At 38.4% G+C, this 6524-nt stretch overlaps 1 long non-coding RNA gene across 1 annotated transcript in view; it reads left to right on the plus strand.

Moving 5' to 3' along the window:
* The window catches only part of LOC102496351 (uncharacterized), a 22470-nt gene extending 16674 nt beyond the window's left edge, over positions 1-5796 (plus strand). Inside the window, exon 3 of the long non-coding RNA XR_336409.2 lies at positions 5662-5796. This is a non-coding gene — a long non-coding RNA (uncharacterized LOC102496351). The remainder of the gene's footprint in view (positions 1-5661) is intronic.
* The last annotated feature ends 728 nt before the right edge of the window (positions 5797-6524 follow it).

Raw genomic sequence — 6524 nt, forward strand, 5'->3', positions numbered from 1 at the left:
GAAGGGCCCGCGACGTCCCGCGGTCGGACGCAGCCTTGGCGCCCGCCCGCCTCCTGCCGCCGCCCAACTATTTTGTTTTTAAGTTCATTTATTTTATTTCTTCTATTTCTTCTATAAGTGTGTGTGTGTGTGTGTATGTGTGTGTGTGTGTACGTGAGAGAGAGAACAAGCACTCCCAACAGGGTCTCCATGCCACGATTCATCTCCAGTCTCATCTGGCCCAGATCATAGGCATGTGTGGGCACTCAGCATGTTCAGAGCAGTCCTAAGATCCAGGTCCAGTGAACCCAGAAATTTTCTTATGTGGGCCCAGTTGTATGACCACTTGATTCCAACTCTGATTATTATATGATTTATTAAAAAGTTGTTCTGTAATTGTCCTCCAATCAGCAATTTCACCTCTTTCCTAGTGAGTAGTAGCTGTATGGAGTCAGGGAGGATTTAACTACCCCACAAATGCAAGTGAGGACTCTGATTTGTATGATCTCATTGGGATGATCTGTTTTGTCCCAGTGCCTCTTTCTGGTAATCCAGACATAAGTCAATCAGTACATGGCATTTTCCTGAACACTGGAATTTGTGCAAGTGCAGAAAGGGGTGCTGACTTGGATAAGAATAACAAAATTTACTTGGAGGTTTTCTGGAGCTTTGGGGAAGTGGGGTTGCTTGTGATGTCTAGATGTAAACCCTAGGACTGCTGCAGTTCTTGCTACCATAAGGGAAGGCAAATGAAGATGTTACTGATTTCACAGAAGAAAGAATAGAGAGACCAAAGGAAGCCATCCCTTGTTTGTTTTTGTTTGTTTGTTTGTTTTGTTGTTTTTGTTCATGATAGAGTGTGTTCACAAGCATGAGACAGAGAGAGAGAAAAGCACTCTCTGTAGGGTCTGGTCACTCCAAGATCCCCTTTGTTCAGTCATCCAGCTCACCGGGATCCTGGACATGTCTATATGCACTTGGCTTGTTTTAGGCTGACAGGATCAGGGATTCAAACTGTGGTTGGCTTTGCCTTCCAGCTCCACAGTCTGGTACTCTACCAACTGCACCACAGAGGCTGGGCTGGAAGCCAATTCTTAAAGACATCCCGGGTCAAATGGCTTCTGAGTCTTGCCTCATCTCTGATATTTATGACATCTTGTTCATTCTTTAAGACAGTTTGAGCTGGTCTTTCTGACAAAGTCCCAGTTGATGCGCAATCAAATACATGCCACTATTGGTCATTACTGTTCCTATAAGGTGATGTTACCAGAAATAGAAAAAGATGCAACATTTAAAAAACCTAGAGTCTTAAATAAATTAAAATAAAAAAAATCAGTCTTGTGGTTACACTTGCCCCTTCTTACTGTTCCTTAGATGCAATTCATAATTCTTGGTTCTTCCCTCCTTTTCTTTTAATGCTCCAGAGAACATGTCTTGCTTGGCTCTTTGAACTCACCTATTTAATTCTGGGTTGAAATGCTGACATTTACTCATAACATAGCTCTATGAGTAGGTGTATAGTAAGACTCTCTGATGTTGTAATCCCCTTACAATCCTGGCCGTAACTTGTTTCTTAGTCCTCCGTCTCTGCTAGAATTGAGCATCTAGAAAAGTGGGGAAATGCAAAAAGGCATAATGCAGTTTTTCTCAAAGTAGAAAGTCAGTTCTACTGCCTAATAATCGATAAGGAAGTTAAAAACCAAGCCAAACCATAAAGATTCTGTAGTCAACGCAGTTTGAAAAAAATAGGGTTTAATAAAAGTAATTATGATTAAGTGTGAGGATATATAGTGATTGAATGTGTAAGAAAAAAAAAAACAAAAAAGTAATCATGATTTTTCATTGCAATACCTATAGAGCACTTAAAATGTAAAACATGGGGCCAGCAAATGGCATAGTGGTTAAGGTGTGGGACTCCCATATGGCTGACTGCAGTTCGAGTCTTGGACCTGGTGGCTTGCTTTCTCACTTTCCCTTTCTCTCTGGTCAAATTTAACAACAACAACAACAATAACAATAAATCCAAGTAAAATAAATAAACAATTTTTTTTTTTGAGAGGTTTTTGCTATAGGGCACATGTGCTCGCCAGAAAGACAGAGAGACAGAGAGACAGAAAGTGAGAAATCACCCCCTGGGGGATGGCCATGCCACAGTCCCTTCTCTTCCATTCTCCTCTTGGGATCTTGGGCATGCATGCACATGTGCCTGGCATGAGTTAAAACCACTGCGTCCAGGACTTGAACTGCGGTCAACTATATGGCAGTCCAGTGACAGCCATTACACCAACTGCTGGTCCCGTAAATAAACAATTATTAAAAAAAAAAAGTAGAACACTTGGGCCAGTCTGTGGCATGGTGGGTAGGGCAGCTGGATACCACATGACTAACTGTAGTTTGAGTACCAGATCCAGCAGTGTGGAAAGCACACTGGGCATGTGTGAGTGCATACCCAACATCATAGAAGAAAATGGAGGAGAAGGGATTGCAGCATGGTTGTCCCCCTTGGGGATGATTTCTCTCTTTCTCTCTGTATCTCTTGGGAGAGTGCACACATAAAATTGCAAATTAAAAAATAAAACGTAAGACATTTTATTAGTTTTGAAAACTATTGTCAAAGAAAGAAAACACTGACATCTTAGTGTCTTAACATTAAAAAAATGTGTTTCTGACTCATGACATGGTCTAGTGCTAGAGTTCTTGTTTTAGAGGTTACATCCCAGAGGTAATTCATAAAGCTTGTCTCCATCCATTAGAATTTCATCATCCTCAACATGCAGCTTTCAAAAGCACTCTAGGCTTTCTTTTTTTTTTTTTTAAGTATACTTACATATTTCTTTTTAAAGAGAGACCCTCCAATAGGGCCTTATCATTCTTCCATCAGGCTCTCTAGCCAGCCAGGATTACAAGGGTGTGCACCAGGTGGTTCAAGTTCACCTGAGATTCAAGCACAGACCCTCTCATATGGCTCCAGCATTGTGCAGTAGGGCCCCACTGCCCACGCCACAGCAGCTGAGTTCAGGTTCATTCAAGGTTTATCTCCATTCCATGCAGTTGGAAGAGATGAAGAACAGGGAAGAAGGTACATGGGAAGTTTTTACAGGCAGAGCGAGAAAGTGGCACACATAACCTCTACTCCTAAGTTGCTTTCCTCTTGATCAGAACTGTCACATGACCACACCTGAGGTCAGGGATGCTGGGAAATGTGACCTGAATAGGTACAGAACAGGAAAAGCAAGTGAATTTTAGTGAGCACGTAGTAGTCTCTGCCACACACTTGTTTTAACTCTGTGAGAGACCTGTAGGGCAAAGCTTTCTCAAACTCACTTATCCACAAACCTTCCTCCTATCATCCTAACATTTATCCATTCAAGTATTCTATGGGACAAATCAAGTGATTATTAGCTTTCTTAACCACTTCTACTGATTTTGTATTTGACAGACCTTACTCATACTTTTTTTCATGTATTTGCTTATCTCTTGGAAGTAGTTTGGGTCTAAGCATCAACACTCTCTCCCGTATAGTCATTGCCTAGGACCATTAAAATTCCACTTGACTGGAAACTGTAAGGTTTTCCATTGGCCTCATGGTGGGTGCCTTCCCCTATATCCCAGTGCCTTCTTGCATTTTCCAGGGTCTTCTCTCCTAGCATTCCCCTTCCCATTCTTAAGGCAGTTATTCAAAGCATTATTCATCTTCTCTTCTATTTAACACTCATCATCATGAAGTCAGAAATCACTGACAAGCTTCATACTTATTTTTGTTTTTGGTATTTACATTTTAACATAGGACAAAACATAAAAGAAGGAGAATGAGCTAATGGTGGCATTTCACATATCAGTGATAGGACTGGGAGATGTGCGGGAGGGACAGTATCATAGCATGTTCAGGACGTACACGCAGCGTGGGTATCTACCTCCCAGGCCATTTACGAGGTGAGGCCTGACCAAAGGTGCCTTGGTATTTCTTCTAGGGAAGGCATAGCAACCCTTAATTTGGCCCTCATGCCATTTCTCTGCACATATTGATTTTATTACAGGAGGGCAGGATTTTCTTCCTAGGCAAGTTTATGAGATGTCACTTCCCATTACAACGATTACAACAAATTTAACAAGTTTAATTTCCTTACCTGTTTTATTCCACTTTGGCCTCAAACCTAATTTGTCAAAATGTTGGAGTACTCTTAGATTATTATCCTGTGTAAAAATATGACCCCAAATTTACTCTTCTCTTTCTAATCCATCTATTCTAGATACTCAGTTCTATTTGTACCTGAGCATATAGGACACGACAGGAAACAAATTATTTCACATATCTAATAGACCTCTGATCAAAGTTTGAAATTATCAATAAAAATGAATATTTGGGAAAATAAGCATTACATTTTGTGTTGTAACGTGTAGAACTTGTTTGTCTTAACGTGAGTGGAGGAAGCTGTTTTTAAGAACTGCGTTTCCTCCAGAAGGTTGCATTTTATTAATTTGTTCCAGAAATTTTGCCAAGACAAGTTACAAAATTTAAGTCGTAATTTGTACACAAATTTGGAGAGACTAACACTTAATAAAAGAGGTTTTATAATAAAAAAATCCTGATTTTAGAATTAGTATTAATGTATACTCTGGTGGAATACTGAAGGATTTTTCTTTTTTTATATTTATACTACATGGTTGTATAGATGCTTATTCGAGATATATTTGAGATTCAGTTTTAGGACATTTATTCATAGTAAATACATGTTTTGTTTTTAAAGGCCAGGTCATATTTAATTTGTATTATCTGATCTTAGAGAAACTAATGGCTATAGGAAAAAGATCACTAGGAGGTAAAGCCTCAAAATATGCTTTTTTTTTTCTTCTTACCATTATAGGAGCTATCTGTTTTTAAGTACAAAACTATATTTTTGGTCAAGGCCACAACTCCCATATACTGCTTTGCAAAAATGAACAGACACAGAAAAGAGAAAAAATGATTGTTTTTTTCACATTTAATTTATGAACAATGGACATTTTTAAACAAGACATATGTAACACCATATTGCATTGTTGTTTAAATAGAAAAAAACAGAGGCACCTACAATCCTCAGATTTTCAGGAAAAGCAATGAGAGTCTATGTTTTACCATTGACTCTCCCTGTTCTTTGTCAAGATCTCCAGCTACAAGTTTTCTTTGATTATACAGATCCATCCAAAAAACAAGGATGATAATCAAGGAAGATTCATTATATTTTTTAAAACAATGCAGATGAAAAACTTTTTGACACAGTTAGTTGTGGTGAGATACATATCTAGTTCATTGAATTAAACTCTCAGTTTCCTGCCTACCTAACTTATATAAAAACCTTGACGTCACCAGACTCTTGAGTTTACTTTCTCTTTCCCATGTTAAACTTATGTCCAGTACATAGGCTATCTATAACACTCATTTTGATGAGAGTTAGATTTTTCTATAATAGTTTACTAATTTTTAAAATAAAGGCTATGGCTCCAAAACTTGAAAGCTTACTGTGAAAGCTATGAAAACACATTTGTTCAGCTGGGGCCACATTGAACATTTCTGCTTCCTTTGGATTCATCTGACTATTGGTGAGCCTAAGGTGAGAGTGAGACACATCAATTTAACATAGAGTTGGGGTTTGCGGAGGGTTGCACAGCACTAATTAAAAAGCCACTGTGTTTTTATGGCAGGAATCTGGAGGGCTGCACTGATTTCCTGATGAACGCTGACAGGACTATTAAAGCTGTGAAACAACATCACTTGAATATGGCATCGAATGAAAGCACTAGCTTGGTTATGCTGCTCTTGGGTGTTACTAGCTGATTAAACTAGAGCCACAAGGAAAATCATCTTTGGGCCATGCATTCATTTTCTCAGCTTTTTTTGTTTGTTTGTTTCTCTGCAATGATTTCACAAGGTTGGTAGTTAGGTTTCTTACTGCAGCCTTTAAACTCCATCCGTGGCAAGGATGAGCCAGTGGGCCTCTGGGTCTTTTAATTGCTCCAAGACACCTGGTATGCTGTACAAAAGAGTCTTTTTTTTGTTTTGTTTTGTTTTTGTTTTTGAGCTGTGATTGTGACTGGTTGTTTATGTGTATATTTCAAGACAGACTTGATGTAGGCCAAATCAATTTATACTTTGTTGACATCATTCATTTTGGTAAATCTTTACCTTCTCTTAGACTCAATTTTCCTTAACAATTAAATTGTCATAATGACACTTTCCAAGTTTATTGTGCAAGTTAGAGATATAAAAAAAATGCCTAACATAGGTTCTGGCATAGATTAGACACTCAACAAAGGCTTTTAGTATTCTTCTTCTTATTATTATTAAAGCCCAGTGAAAGACATCTGTAGAAATTATTTGCCATTATTGTCAGATAGAAGAGGAGCTTTGGAGAGAGAAATAAACTCTTTTTCTACTAGCAGAAATGAAACAGAATCTGAACAATTTCTTGGAACTAAACTTTAGGCATTTGGTAAGAATTGGCATACCTCTTTGAAGAACTAATTTTGATAGGGCTATGTAATTTGTCTTTATAGTACTTTTTAAT

The sequence above is a fragment of the Tupaia chinensis genome, unplaced genomic scaffold, assembly GCF_000334495.1.
Source record: "Tupaia chinensis unplaced genomic scaffold, TupChi_1.0 Scaffold138407_1, whole genome shotgun sequence".
NCBI classification, from domain to species: Eukaryota; Metazoa; Chordata; class Mammalia; order Scandentia; family Tupaiidae; genus Tupaia; species Tupaia belangeri.